This window comes from Chelon labrosus (assembly GCF_963514085.1).
Source record: "Chelon labrosus genome assembly, chromosome: 1".
Lineage (NCBI taxonomy): Eukaryota > Metazoa > Chordata > Actinopteri > Mugiliformes > Mugilidae > Chelon > Chelon labrosus.
The window spans coordinates 17,115,839-17,131,782 of NC_140337.1; the positions used below are offsets into that span (position 1 = coordinate 17,115,839).

Here is a 15,944-nt window from a genome sequence, read left to right on the forward strand (position 1 = left end):
TCTCAAGCTCCTCTTTCTTTTTGTCTTGATAAGCTTTCAGTTTCTCCAATTGAACCTTAGCGCTCTCCAGAAATGTGTCCATTGAGGGAAAGTCTTCAGCCCGTCCTTCCATAGCCTTCTTCTGCTGTTCTGCCATTGTGTCCAAGGAGCTCATTACTTTGCTAATTTTTTCTGAAGTGTCGTCCATCATCGACTTTAAGTCAGCCTGAAGAGGAAAATATTAAATAGTTTATGCCATGGCACACACACTCAGTTTACTATTTGTTGCCTTCACTAAATGTAATCAGAGACATTTTATCGAAGCAAGTGAGTGACATTCAAACTGACCTTCACTGTGTCCAAACCTTGTAGTGATTCCTCATGAATTTCCTTAAACTTTTCCTAAAAAATACATACATGGTACAGTATGACCTGTAGTTATACAGTATGACAGCAGCTGTAATACAGTGAACATTTAACCAACTGGATATGAAGAAAATGGCAATATTCAACTTAAAAATTTTCTTGTGATGCGTTATGTGATGCACACAAAATGTATAGTCACGTTTTATGTAATATTGGTTTATTTTATTGTGCAAGTAGTATTTCTGTAAGAGTAATATTCAAAAAATTTGCCATAATGGCCGTTTATTGTCTTTTGGTATAACTACAAGACTTCTTTCTAATAAACTGAGTTTCAGTTCTGCCAGCAGGAGGCAGTGTGGTGATTTCCTTCTCCCAATGTCTCTCGTTGATTTCTCAGTCTGCTGAGGGAAGCTGCACTGAATAGAAGCACTTGTCGCCTGTCTCATTCTTTCTTCTGTTTCTACGGGTTGGTGAGGTTTTAAAGTGCATAATTACATACACAGGTTGTTGGCATTAAATGTTAAGGGTGATTTTGTAAGGGTAACTCGCACATATGTGAAGTTGTAATGAAAATGTGCTTTTCCTTTGTGTTGTGCGTGATTTGTAATCTTTCTGTTAAGAGCAAAGGAAGGCTTAAGCATGATACAGTTTATGGCTCCGGTGCATTTGATTCTGGGTTAAATAAAATTTTGCTTAAGTTTGTTCCAAGTGTATATGTGCTCGTTTAACTTTGCAAGTCTTAAGCTCAGGCATCCTTACCTATGGAGTGAAATTAGTGTCAAAATGGTCACAACTGCGTGATCCACGCGTGGAACGTGAGATTCATAAATGCGTACAAAGATTGGTGTGTGAATTTGGGTACCGAGCAACCTGAACTTGTGTGATTGCAAATTCACAAATTTGATCTTTCAACTAAACAAAGGTCATCCTTTTCGTTTTCAAAAGGCTTCCTGTGGTTACGAGCGTCTAACCGTGTCTAACATTGACATGTAGATCGGACGGACCCATCAGGCTGAGTTTTGAGACTATTTTCATGCTGCTCAGATCTGCAGATCCACAGATACATGGTGCCTTTGTCAGTGCAGTTGTCGCCTGTCTCATTCTTTCTCCTGTTTTTACAGTACTCTTATCTGTCTATGGGTTCTATAGTCTACAATTAATTAATTTACCAGGTCATGATTGTCAATCAGGGAACTTGCAAAGCCGACCAGACACAGCAGGCTGAAGATGAGGAACAGGCCTTTGGAGGTCCCCCTGTTGCTCCTGGCCAGGTTTGCTGCTGCCGTCATGATTCTGATTAAAACCTATCAAACACCAACACATTATTGAAAAGGAGATGCTCACACTGGAAAAGCACCTGCAACATTTTGACTTGTAAATTACAATATGTAAAGGCCTGTAGAATGAAAGTTATGTTTCTGTATCTTACCTGTGAGGTGAATCAAAGATGATCTATGAAAGAAGGAAGAGCTGACACACAACAACATGCTTTATATACAACTGGAGTGACCTTGAGCATTTCGCAACTCCCGTGTGTGTGTATGTGAATGGGCGTGCAGGTTAATGTTTACAACGGTGTGTTTGTTCCTTATGGTTGTATTTGTTCCTCAGGGTGTCTCTTTTGTTTTGATTTCACAGAAATGGTACTTTTTGGTTTGACTTCACAGGAATAAGCCAACATCAGTTAGTGTCGGTGCATACTGTGAAACTCAAAGTGAATTCCTACCAACAACCCAAGATAAAAGATGGAGTGTGGCAGGAAAACATACAACAACCAAACAACCCAATTCATACCATAAAACAGTCCAGTACAAAACATAGAAACATAGATATAAATAATAAATGTCATCAGGTGCGTTATCATGACCACATATGTAGACAGTGCAAGGACATGTCTAACGCTTATTTAGAAACCCTACAGTTGAGGGAACAAATGATCTGAGATATCTGTTTGATTTGGCTCTCTTAGGGATGATATACCTCTTTCCAGACGGCAAAAGTTGGAAGTCAGCATACAGAGGGTGATGTGGGTCGACTAAGATTAGGTTTGCCCTCTGAATGGCTCTTGCTTGATTAACATTGTCAAGCTGCTGCAGGCTAGTGTCAGTGATTTTTGAAGTTTGATAGTACTCCCCAGCTGATTTTTATTAATGATGCTAAGGTTCCCGTATCAGCAAATCAGTGCAAAACTTAGGATTGACTCAATAAAGGATGAATAAAACATTTTTAAAAGTGCTCTGTCAACATTAAAATCCCTTACACTGTAAATTCTAACTAGTTCAGTTTACTTAAAAAAAGTCGGGAAACCGATTGAATCATTTTTTTAAAGTAAACTTCCAAGCCAAATTAAAGTTAAACTAATAAACAACTAAAAGTTAGGTGAACAGATTGTTTTTAAGTAAGTTTACACTTAGATTTCAAATAAGCTTACTGAATGACGACAAGTAAGTTTACTCTTATACCTTCATTTATCTTACTAAAGACAAGCTATGGTTACTTGGATAAAGTGAGGCAATCGGTTTCCCAACTTTTTTTAAGTAAACTGAATATGTTACAATAAGTAGCCACAATTAGCTTCAAATTTCAGTGGGTAAGCAGTCACAAAGTACAACCTTGAACTTTGACAAGAGTTTATTAACAAACAAACAGATGCATATGTGAACAACCTGTGCAGTGCTGTAACCAGTACAGTACATCAGGAAGTCCAATCACAGTAATAAAAAAAATCATAGAAGTAATAACCGTCTCTCAGTGTAACAGTGAGGTAGATAAAACATACAAATAGTTTGTTTTTTTCCCCTAGCTCCGTATACAAAAAGGATCAAATGCAGGTACCGTTAGACTAGAAGTTTCAATTGTAGTGCACCCAAATGGTGTCACCACATTTATGTGAATTTAATTTAGTATATGGGGAAAAAATATTTCCTTCTTTTTTTATTTTTAAGGGTCGAGTAAATTCCCCTGTTAAATATGTATTAATCACATTTTATTTACATATCTTGTGAGATATGTGGAAAAGGGATGCAAGCGGAACCTTTGTGACCGGAGCTGTTGCGGTTCGGGTGGTCTTAGGTGTGTATTTCCGCCCACATCTCAGATGCGTCCTGTACGCTAAAGTGAATGCTCCGCGTCTTCATTACCGCTGCATTATATCTGTTCCAACAGGTCAATACTTCAGGAAGAAATTATGTTTCTGAGCCGTAAGTTGTATACGTGTCTGCAGGCTGTGTATTCAGGCCATTTCAATGTGTTTCGTGATGTTTATGAGTTGTGGAAAAGTTAAAAGAACCGCGCTGCTTCGCGCGTACGTCTAATGTCGTTTTGCCCTGTGTTTTGTCGAGCAGGCGGGTAGGCGGAGGTGTTTTACACCGCAGATGCACTTACAGATCCTCACATTTTTGATTACTTACCTTGCAACAGAATTTTGTAAGCCGTTTGACAGAAATATAGTGATCGAGAGATTCAGATAAAATATGTTTGATTGTATTTCGAATCTGTGAAAAGAATAAAGATGCGACCTGTACGCTAAAGTGAATGCTCCGCGTCTTCATTACCGCTGCATTATATCTGTTCCAACAGAACTGTATTTGATACGTGGTCAAACACTGTGGGACCCGTAACACAATGCAATAGTAGATAGCTTTAAAAAAAAAAAAAAAGGTCTTGAGTACCGATGAATACTAACAAAACATATTTACAAAAAACGACAAAAAAAACTTCAAAAAGACCATATAAAAACTTCAGTTAGGTCCTATGTAGTGCCTTACAACATTGGAGCGGCAATGTTATTCTTCAACTTAAAGTAGTGCATTTGTTTGCAACAGCAGGTAGCACGATCACATTCCACTTATTTGGCGTGAACAATCTAAGTCAGAAGCAGGTTTTTCAGTGTTTGTAGTTTGGGTTTCAGAGACTTGCCTCCTAATGAAACAAACACCCTCTGAATAAATTCAAAGCTCTTCTGCATGGCCTTTGGATAGTCCAAATTCAGAGCATAGATCAAATCAAATAGGAGACATACAGCTTTTGGCAGATCTGGCAGACCATCGACGACAACCCGTCCCTCCAGAATGATGGCTTTTTCACCTTCCAAGTGTAAGGAGTTTGGAGTCAGGCCTGGTTCATCTTCCGGGATTACAGAGAGCACTGCAACTGCAAACTGGCTGATATCTGGATCTACATCGTCAGCCTAAGAAACGAAAAAGGATAGAAATCTGTTATCCTTCATGCACCAGGTCACCAATCTTGACACACTATTGTAATTTAAATATTCATTGGAGTAACCATGAATGTGCTTTGGCCTCCAACTTTTATTAGCACAACATCCTTGAATCACAGGTAAAACAATGAGATTTTAAATTTTTAAACCTTGGTTGTCTCGTTCGCGCTCAAAAATGTCGTTTCCTCCTCTTCGACAGTGTAAGCTGTGCATGGTCTGTGTGAGTCAGTACGGTCAGTACAAACGTGAAGACGAAGCTACTTCTTCTGCAGCTTCTTTAACTGCGATTTACCTCCATGAGGGGCATTATCGGCACCTACTGTTCATTATTCCAAGTGACAACTCAGACTCTGAGTAAGTTAACTTGAATAATACCATTTCTGTGAGATAGTGCCAACCTTTATGTTCACAACACTTAGCCACTGATAGTAAACTCAACATTTTGGTTAAAATCTATTAAACTTACTTTGTTATTTCTAGTAAAGTATACTATTTGCTTTTACAGTGTAGCTTCCTTAAAAAGAACAGTCCCGAGCTGTCATTCTTTTCAGATATAGTCTGTGTTGGCTTCAAAAGTTTGTCATTCAAGATTGTGCCCAAATACTTGTATTGACTTACAATCTCCACAGCTGTACCATTAATGAAAGTGTTTTTTGGGACAGGTGGAGTTTTTCGAAAATCGATTAACATTTCTTTAGATTTACTGACGTTTAGTTGTAAGCATGAATTATCGCACCATTCAATGAAATTGTCTATCACAGGGCCGTGCCCTTCTTCCTGGTCCTGCAGGAGGATGACAATAACCCAATCATCTACAAACTTTACAATGAACCTTGAATCATCTGTGCTCTGACAGTCATTCGTGTGCAGCACAAAAAGTAAAGGTGACAAGACACAGCCATGGGGTGAGCCTATAGAACGTGTCAAGGCATCAGACAGGGTGCCATGGACGCAAGTTCTTTGTGACCTCGTAGTCAGGAAGTTGACCAGTCAACATATAGTACCAGAGGCAAAGCCAGGTATTTCAGAGAACCTGTTAGCTAAAATATAAGGCTGCATACAGTTAAGAGCTGACGAGAAATCAACAAAACATGAACAAGCATGAGTCTTCATTCTTTCCAAGTTCCAACCACCAGATTTAGCAAAGTTGCTGTAGCATCCTCCACGTCTTTATGCTGTTGATTAGCAATTTGGAGAGGGTCAATAACACCCTGAGTCATCGACAAAATGCTCCGCTTCATGGTTCGTTCAAATCCTTTCATTGCTAAGGAAGTAAGTGTCACTGGTTGATAATCATTCAATGTTTTTTGGCACTGGGACCTTGGCCACAGGGACAACAATGGATTCTTTCTGTAACATGGGAACTTTCCGTAATGATAAAGAGAGCTGGAAAATGAATGTGAAAATCTTACTCAAAAATGGAGAGCAACTTTTGAATAGCTAATCCCATCAGGCCCACAACTTTTCCTCACGTTAGTTTTTTTAAACATTATTGTGACTTCAACTTCATCAATAAGGATCTGGCTGCACTGAAGCAACCCTGACTTCAGCCAATTTATCAGTGTTTATGTGTGTCAAATCTCACTTAGAATTGGTTTAACTCATCTGCCAGGACAGAGTCAGGCTTATCAGGATTGAAAAGTTCCCTTTTTTATCTTGCATTCTCACTATTGATTTAATTCCCCTCCAGGCATTGTGGGAGTTGCCACTCCTGAGTTCAACCTCTGCTTTCCCTTTAAATATCATTTTGGCCAGCTTCATTTCCTTCTTCACCCATCTTTGGGCCTCTTTTAGTTGGTGAATGTCTCCTTGGTGGAAAGCCAGCTTTTCCTGATTTAGAATAGTCTTAAGGGATTTAGCGACCCAAGGTTTATTATTTTGGTGTATTCTAATTGTCTTTCTGGGGATGATCATTTGTTCACAAAAGGAAATAGATCCAGATACAGTGTTCGTCAGCTCGTCTACATCAGCGCAAATTTCTTTGAAAACATTCCATTTCGTGCTGTTAAAACATCCATTCAGTTGGTGAACTGCACCCTCTGTCCTGCTTATCAGGGTCCAGAGAGCAATCAAGTACAAATACAAGACACTCATAAAAGACCTCATAAAATTTATGATGACTCCACGTAGTTAAAAGGTTTTTAGGTAAAGACGGATCAAATGCACACCTGTTGCTTGTTGCTGCTACAGAGGCAACGCTGTGTTCCTTTTCCTCATAATGTGGTGTGTCTAGGGCACCACATTGTGAATATATTTTGTTACTACTCATTGCATAATAGGATAGAACCATGAATAATGAAGGTTTACAACTCCTGACATCAGGAAGAAGACAGCCTACTAAAAGGATACAGCTTGTTGCACATCATTATATGAAGCTGCGCACACTCTTTACATCTTCACATCTGTGAAAAACGCTCACAGGACTCACTACAGACCTTTGGGGCTGAACTGAATAACACAGATTATGTCTCATTTTAAAAGGGAACTCCACTAATTTCATCTTGGTCTGCTTACAGTATAACTGCATATATGAATAAACTAGTATGAAGTAGTTTAAAGCCGTGTGAAATCTGCTTTGAAAAGACAAACTACTGTCACGTTGCATTATGGGAACTGTAAGCACCAATGTTTGATAAACAGGAAAGGAAGTAAGAGGAAAAAGGACAATATATCTGGATCAATTTTGATAATTTGTAAAATCCTCTTGGTGCAGCTTAGAGTGGATTGGTTGATTTGATGATACCTGCAGTAACTAATATTAATATAAATACTGATAGAAGTTTTTTTTTTTTTTTTTAATACGACAGGTCACACACTTCTGGGGGAGCAAGACACACTATTGTTGTTTTCTCATAATTGTCCCTTTTCCACTATTCTGTGAGAAACCATTATCTGATTTAACAAGCAAAGGAGCTCAAAGCAGATGTTAACTCACCAACATGGCATTAACTACAGAAAAAAAAAAAAAAAAAAAGATGATCACCAAGTAAGAAGCCAATACACAAACATTTTATTTGATTTTTATTTATTAACATCACAAGCATTCTCTCCAAGTTAATTATGACAAAAGTAGCATAGTAATGTAGGCTAGAATGTATGTGACAGTACTTTAATGCGTTTATATCATCTTGCAGAAACACTTTTATTATCCTTCTTATTACTATTATTACCCACAAATCATTGCCAATATATCAGAATATTTCACATCCCTATCAATAATATGTTTAACATTTTATGTCAAACAACTGAAAGTAGTTTATGAGTTAAAGGCTGCTTCCAGAAACATTATGATGAAGCAAAAGAAAGAGCAAGTTAAAGAGCCAACAGATGCAGACAGAGGGATTAACTGACATGGATGTTTACAATTCATCGTGCAGCTCCTCAAAGAATTTGATTAATTTTGCCTCTTTTCCCAATCTTTTTTCAATGTCATCTATTCTTTTGTCAAGCTCCTCTTTCTTTTTGCCTTGGTAAGCTTTCAGTTTCTCCAATTGAACCTTAGCGCTCTCCAGATATGCGTCCATTGAGGGAAAGTCAGGCAGTCCTTCCATAGCCTTCCTCTGCTGTTCTGCCATTGTGTCCAAGAAGCTCATTTGTTTGCTAATTTTTTCTGAAGTGTCGTCCATCATCGACTTTAAGTCAGCCTGAAGAGGAAAATATTAAATAGTTTATGCCATGGCACACACACTCAGTTTACTATTTATTACCTTCACTAAATGTAATCAGAGACATTTTATTGAAGCAAGTGAGTGACATTCAAACTGACCTTCAGTGTGTCCAAACCTTGTAATGATTCCTTATGATTTTCCTTAATCTTTTCCTAAAAAGTACATGGTACAACATGACCTGTAGTTATACAGTATGACAGCAGCTGTAATACAGTGAACATTTAATCAACTGGACATAAAAAAAAAATTTGGCAATATTCAACTTTAAATTTGCTTGTAATGGGTTATGTGATGCACACAAAATGTATGGTCACATTTTATGTAATATTGGTTTATTTTATTGTGCGAATAAGCCATAATAAGCCATAATAAGCCATAATGAGCCATAATGGCCACGTACTGTTTCTAGGTATAACTAAAAGACTTCTTTCTAATAAACTGAGTGTTTCAGTTGTGCCAGCAGGAGGCAGTGTGGTGATTTACTTCTCCCATGGTCTCTCGTTGATTTCTCAGTCTGCTGAGGGAAGCTGCACTAAACAGAAGCACTTGTCTGTCTCATTCTTCCTCCTGTTTCTACAGGTTGGTGAGGTTTTAAAATGTATAATTACATACACAGGTTGTTGGCATTTGCATTAAATGTTAAGGGTGATTTTTTAAGGGTAACTCGCACATATGTGAAGTTGTAAAGTAGAGAAAATGTGCTTTTCCTTTGTGTTGTGCGCGATTTGTAATCTTTCTGTTAAGAGCAAAGGAAGGCTTAAGCATGTTACAGTTTATGGCTCCAGGACATTTGATTTTGCTAAATATAATTTTGATTAACAGTTTGTTCCGAGTGTATGTGTGTGTGTCAGTTTAACTTTGCAAGTCTTCAGCTCCGACATCCTTACCTATGGAGTGAAGTTAGTCCCAAAATGGTTACAATAGCGTGATCCACACGAGGAATGTGAGATTCATAAATGCGTACAATTGGTGTGTGAATTTGGGTACCGAGCAACCTGAACTTGTGTGATTGTAAATTCACAAATTTGATCTTTCAACTAAATAAAGCTCATCCTTTTCATTTTCAAGAGGCTTCCTGTGGTTACGAGTGTCTAACGATCATGTAGATCGGATGGACCCATCAGGCGGAGTTTTGAGACTATTTTCATGCTGCTCAGATCTGCAGAGCCACAGATACATGGTGCTTTTAAGTATCACCCAGTAAATGGGAAATCTGTGCTTTGGGCGAAGCGAGCTATATTTTTTTTCCTGAAATGAAAAAAAATTAAATTTCAGTGGTTGGTAGTCGTCACATCACCCCGCCATCACAGGTGCTCTCTGAGGTTTAGCCTACTTTTAGCCTGTAACAACGACTTATTGAACCAAAGAAAAAAAAGAAAAAAGAAAAAAGAAAAGCAGCGTAATCTCAAAACTTCACAGCCTCACTGGTCCGTATCTGGTGATCTGTATATCAACACTCATAAGCACAGGAATTCTTTTGAAATCGAAAAGGATGAGCTTTGTGAAGTCAAATTTGTGAATTTGCAATACAATCACACAAGTTCAGGTTGCTGAACTAAATAAATGTCTGCAGGGTGAAGCTGCACTGAACGGAAGCAGTTGTCGCCTGTCTCATTCTTTCTCCTGTTTTTACAGTACTCTTATCTGTCTATGGGTTCTATAGTCTACAATTAATTTACCAGTTCATGCTTGTCAATCACGGAACTTGCAAAGCCGACCAGACACAGCAGGCTGAAGATGAGGAACAGGCCTTTGGAGGTCCACCCTTTGCTCCTGGCCAGGTTTCCTGCTGCCGTCATGACTCTGATTAAAACCTATCAAACACCAACACATCATTGAAAAGGAGATGCTCACACTGCAAAACCACCTGCAACAGCTTGACTTATGGCCTGTAGAATGAAAGTTATTATGTCTCTGTATCTTACCTGTGAGGTGAGTCAAAGATGATCAACGAAAGAAGGAAGAGATGACACACAACAACATGCTTTATATACAGCTGGTGTCACCTTCCGCATGTCGCAACGTCTGTGTGTGTGTATGTAGATGGGCGCGCGGGTGAATGTTTGCAACGGCATGTTTGCTCCTTGTGGTTGTGGTTACTTCAGGGTGCCTCTTTTGTTTCAATTTCACAGAAGTGGCACTTGTCGGTTTGACTTCACAGCCAACATCAGTCAGTGTTGGGGCATACTGTGAAGCACAAAGTGAATTCCAAACAACAACCCAAGATAAAACTGTATAAAATAATGTGCAAAACTAGGAAATTATCTGTAGTTTGCTATACATTAACTGATACTGTGCAGCAATAGTGGTGTACCCACTAAGATAACAGGAAACCATATTACATAATATGACTTAGACTTAGACTTAGACAGACTTTATTTGTCATTTTGATTTTCATCAAAAAGAAATTTCGGTACAATGGCTCATAGTACAGCAGGAATATTTAACAGAAACAGTATGTACAACAGAAGCGGTATGTACAATTTTCAGGAACGTATATACAGAATATAATAAATATAAATATCTAAGAAACTTGAAATGTCGATAAATATTATTGCACGTTTTTTAATTACAGGGTAATGGGAGTGGGTGGAGGGGGGTACTGTTTGTAGTGCGTTGAGCAGTCTTATGGCATATGGGATGAAACTGTTTTTGAACCTGACTGTTCTGCTCTGTAGGCTGCGAAACCTCCTTCCAGAGGCCAGCAGTGAGAACAGTCCATGTTGGGGGTGTGAGGGGGCTGAGGTGATGTTTTTGGCCCTTGTCAGACAGCATCTCTTAGCAATGTCCTGGATGGAAGGAAGTGAAGTCCCGATGATTTTCTCCGTTGTCCTCACCACCCTCTGTAGGGACTTCCTGTCAGAGGCACTACAAGCCCCTGACCAGACAGAGATGCAGCTGGTCAATATGCTCTCTATAGTACCTCTGTAGAAGGGGGTGAGAATGGGAGGGGGCAGGTTGACTCTCCTCATCCGTCGCAGAAAGTGCATGCGCTGCTGGGCCCTCTTTACAAGGGATCCAGTGTGTTCAGACCAGCTCAGAGTGTTCATTATCTGCACCCCCAGGAACTGCTGACGATCTCCACTGCTGAGTTATTGATGGTGAGAGGAGTGTGGCTGGACTGGTTCTTCCTGAAGTCCACGATCTCTTTAGTTTTTGAGACATTCAGGATCAGGTTGTTGGTCTCACACCAGTCCACCAGATGTTTCACCTCCTCTCTGTAAGCCTGGTCATCGTCGTTGCTGATGAGGCCCACTACTGTCGTGTCGTCTGCAAACACACCGGTGGATCAGAGAGGCGGTTGAAATCAGGAAGCGGGCCCCGGGGACTATCAACCGGGATGAAGGAGCCTACCAACTATCCCACACCTGGGACACAGTCCTACAGGGCCACCCCCGGATGTATGGAAAGCCACCAGACGGCAGAGGGCGCCCGCCCCCCCCACGGAGCACTCGAGGGGACACGGCCATCCCACCGCATCAGGTGGGATGGAAAGCTCCATATAAACCACACAGACGACGTCACACCAACATCACGTGACACCTCTGATGAAGGCTACAGAGACAGAGCAGCCGAAACTTGTAAGGTACAATTAAAATTCACTTTGTTTGCCTTTGAGAAAACGGGGCGGTGGGATCCCTCAAGAAACTGATTTCGCTTGTGTAGCGATCACTTTATATCAGGTACAGAATCCAGTGTTTTCCAAGTGTAATGTCTTGTGTATTTAGCATGTTTTTAACACGATGTCCAACAGATTTCTTTTCGGTGATTAGCTAGTTACGGTATTCTGCCATTATGACAGCGTATCTGTGACGAAGAGACACTTGCCCTTCCAGTGATGATGTGTTGGAATAAATGCATATAAGTTATCCCATATTTACTCTATTACCTAAAAGTATTACATTACCTAGAAGTATTACCACTGATCTATTTTAGTATGTGTGTGTGAGCAGCTTGTTTGTGTAAGAGTTGTTTCCTCAGGAAAGCAAAAGTAAGACGGTGCAACGGCTGAGGAATCATCAAGGAGTCAGATGTGCGGGAGAGCCCTGACCACAGAGCTGATGGAGACGGAACGAGCCGTTCCGAGGTCAAGGATAGAGCAACGTGTGCAGACAAAGATACTAGACATATAGATTGAGAAGTTGCAGCTGTGTGTCCCCCCTTTCCTGTAGTGCTGCAACTCTTCTTCTGTAACTAGGGACCACCCTAAGGAAATAAAAAGAGAGGAGACGGCTGAACATGCTTCAGAACGGCATGAGATTGTAACAGCGTGTCTCTGTCCGTTCTCCTCGCGAGTAAGAAATCTAACCCTCTTGTCTTTCTCTTCTTTGTGGTGTTTTGAATGTTTCAGGTTAATTGAACCAGGCATTAACTTTGTGTATAAGACTTTGTATGTCTTAGGCTGGTTGAACCTGACATGATGACACTGTTTTTAACCGACAAACTCCAAAGCTGGATCAGACAAATGACTGCGTCCATTTGTACCCCTCCAGGCTCTTGTATGCTTTCAGTGATTCTCCGGAGTAGGATGAAGGAGAGTTAATGAGGTAGTTATATCTGGATACTGCAGGTCAGGCACATTGTCCACTCTGGCTGTTTCAGTGCTCAAAAAAAATCACACCTGGGGCATGATAAGGGTCCGTGGTATCTAATCTGTCGAGTTTTGCCTTGTACTGGTCAATTTCTATTTCTTTAAAGTGTGCAGTAAACTCTGACGACCTGAAATCAGCACTGGCTCCATTCATTTTAACTCAAGAGTTTTGGCAGCGTCAACAAAAAAAATTCACGTGACGTCCGGAGCTCTATTCCTAGAGATGAGAGCAGCAGTCACTGATGTCATCTCGTCTAATCAGACTAGGGTTGCCCCAGAAAGTGTTCCAATTATCAATGAAGGCCACGTCGTTTGCTGGACACCACCTAGATAACCAGGGATGGAATGATGACATGCGACTAAACATGTCATCATTGGTCAGATTGGGCAGGAGTCCAGAGAAAAATACGGAAAGTTGATGTGAAAGCTTTCTCATATTATGCAGTGATACATTTTCTCTCTAGTGTGACCATTCTGATATTCTTGCAGGTGCAATATGAAAGTTCTCATATTGCCCATAACGACAAAGGTTTCTACCCATTGTAAATGCTTTGGTGATCATGCAGACTCCATATGGTGATGTGTTGAAGTGAAAATTCATCTCATATTGCTGACAGTGATTTAGTTTCTCTTTGCTGAGCAGGAGGTGTTGAGTTCTTACACTTCTTACACTGAATGAAAGCTTTCTCATACTGCTGAAAGTGATACTCTTCTCCAGGTCTGGAGTTAAATCGTGTTATTGTTGAGTTCATTGACCTCACACTGATCAAACTGACAGAAATGACAAATAAAGACACCTTGACCTTGAACTCCTTCTTCTTCTTTGGTTTAATGTCAGCTGAGAGAATTAGCGATTTTGAGGAGCTGAACTTCTACTATGTTAATGTTTACAGCTGAAGTTCAATATTCACTACAATGGAAAAATCATTAATCATTTTAATTTTTGTAGCAGATTGTCATCAAATAAAAAGTCTTAAAGTGACAGCGTAAAGGTTTGTCCACACTGGAAAAGACGATCAGCGATATGTCGATCAGAGAATGTTGATGAAACTGATTAAGTGATGTGAAGTGGGCGATACCAGATTGAATTAATGTCGACCAATGGGAACGACTAATCCAGCTCACTGAAATATGACTCAAACACAGAGTTCTTTAGACGTTGAGCTGAAGGAAACGCCTTTCACCACTTTGGTTCCTACCAACAAAATCCACCATGATGAAGAACTCGCTGTGTACACATGCTATAAACATTTTTATGTTCTGCTTGTTTCACTGGGGAATATACAAGAGGGTTACCTAGGCCAGTGGTTCCCAACCTGGGGTACGCGTACCCCCAGGGGTACGCAGAGTGACGTAAGGGGGTACGCGAAAGAGTTGATTCTGAGCTCAGCCTGATTACATTTTGAAACTGAAAAAACGGATAACGGGTTGTTTTCTCATAGGGCTGGGCGATTAATTGAATTTCGATTTTGATTTTGATTTTGGCTTCCCTCGATCATGAAAATATGATATCGTAATAAAACGATCTTTCTGCCGCACGACGTGTCTTGGTAAATGCAGCGGACCCTTCCATCTCCACCTGTGCGCTCCGCTCTGCCCCCGTCGGGAAAAAAAGTGTAGAAGAAGACGATAGAAGATGTCAGAAAGGCAGCCTTTGGTCGGGAAGAAAGGTAAAGCCAATTCTGTGGCGTGGAAACACTTCGGTTTCGAGGAGTCTGACTCTGAACAAACGAAGATATTGTGCAAGATATGTCACGCTACTAAGGCTGCCAACCGTCCGTTGAAAAACGGAATCGTTCCGTATTTACAAACAAAAGTACGTGTCTCGTATTAAGCTGTCACGGGACGCACTTTTTCCCGTGCTAAAATGTCAGTGGATTTAAGGAATAACCAGGCGATTTATATGAACATGTACGGTAAATTTATTCCCAGGCCGTCTCCTGCTCTGTGACCAATGAGCTGACAGCGGAAATCCCGCTCACCTCATTGGTCGAGGTACTGTTGCTTGTGAATCTTGCATTAAAAATAAATTGTTGGAAAAAAAATTCTCCATGCTGGCCCTGCCAAAGTCTGGGATAGTGTTTATTTTTTATTTTTACATATTATTTAATTAACTTTATTAATATATTTTTCTCTTATTTATTTGTATTTTTCAGTTCTTATTAAAAGAAATACCAGAGTTAAAAGTTCAATAAATGCTTCTCAAATCAATGAATAATCATCTTTAATAATCGTGATTATGATTTTTACTATAATCAAGCAGCCCTATTTTCACATTTTCTGATTCTCCACCTAAATGAAAAATCGAAAGACTGTTTTTCATGTGAGTCAAGTATGTTAGTAGCTGGATTGTAGGATAACTGACTTTGAAGCTATGTATCAGTTTGCTGCTAATGTAGCTAGCGCTAGGTCACCTAAATAACATTCAGTAATACACAGGATAAGATGTTATAATCCCTTGTGCCAAAATCCCAGGCAAAACACATTTAGAGGCCCTGTTCAGCTAAGAGACCCTACCAAACCTATGGTCATATAATATGACAATTAACCTATAATCTACATAAACTAAGTAAAAGCTGCTGGCTTGTAAGCCCATTGAGCAGCATAGTTCAGACATTGTAAAACATAAACTAACTAAACGCTGCTGGTTTGTATGGCCCGCTCAGCAGCTAACCATAGCTACCACGTAACAAGAAGACAACAGCAGTATGCAGCATGTCATTGGGGTTTTCAAGTGGGCACCTCCCTTCACCGATGTTTTGTTAAGTTAGGCCCACGACACCTCGAGAAGGCTTAACAGTGAATTCCAGCGTCCTGGAGTCACCCCCCTCCCATAAGAAAGACACAGATTCCCTGAAATGTCAGTGATTGGTGGGCAGGTGAAAATCTCCTGATGTTATAGCTATACGAAATAAATAGCTAAAACGAATAGATTGCTCTTCCAGAGACCTCAACTGCTACCACCAGTCAGGTTCACAGACATTTCTTTTTCTAGCTGCTACGTGCGTGAGAGTAGGGGGTACATGACTGGAGGTCAAATGTCTGAAGGGGTACGGGGCTGTGAAAAGGTTGGGAATCACTGACCTAGGCAACCAGAATCTGGGGTGTCCACTAGAGCAGC

At 40.2% G+C, this 15,944-nt stretch overlaps 1 long non-coding RNA gene across 2 annotated transcripts; it reads right to left on the bottom strand.

Annotated features, from left to right (window-relative positions):
* Positions 1–7,602: 7,602 nt before the first annotated feature.
* On the bottom strand, positions 7,603–10,309 carry LOC311485460. 2 transcript variants are annotated; one of them, XR_014698964.1, is made up of 4 exons: positions 10,158–10,214; positions 9,912–10,046; positions 8,331–8,384; positions 7,603–8,208 (listed from the first exon to the last, which is right to left on the bottom strand). It is a non-coding gene; the product is annotated as an uncharacterized lncRNA (long non-coding RNA). The 2 variants fall into 2 exon arrangements; XR_014698963.1 differs by having other exon boundaries at positions 9,912–10,309.
* Between the last annotated feature and the right edge of the window lie 5,635 nt (positions 10,310–15,944).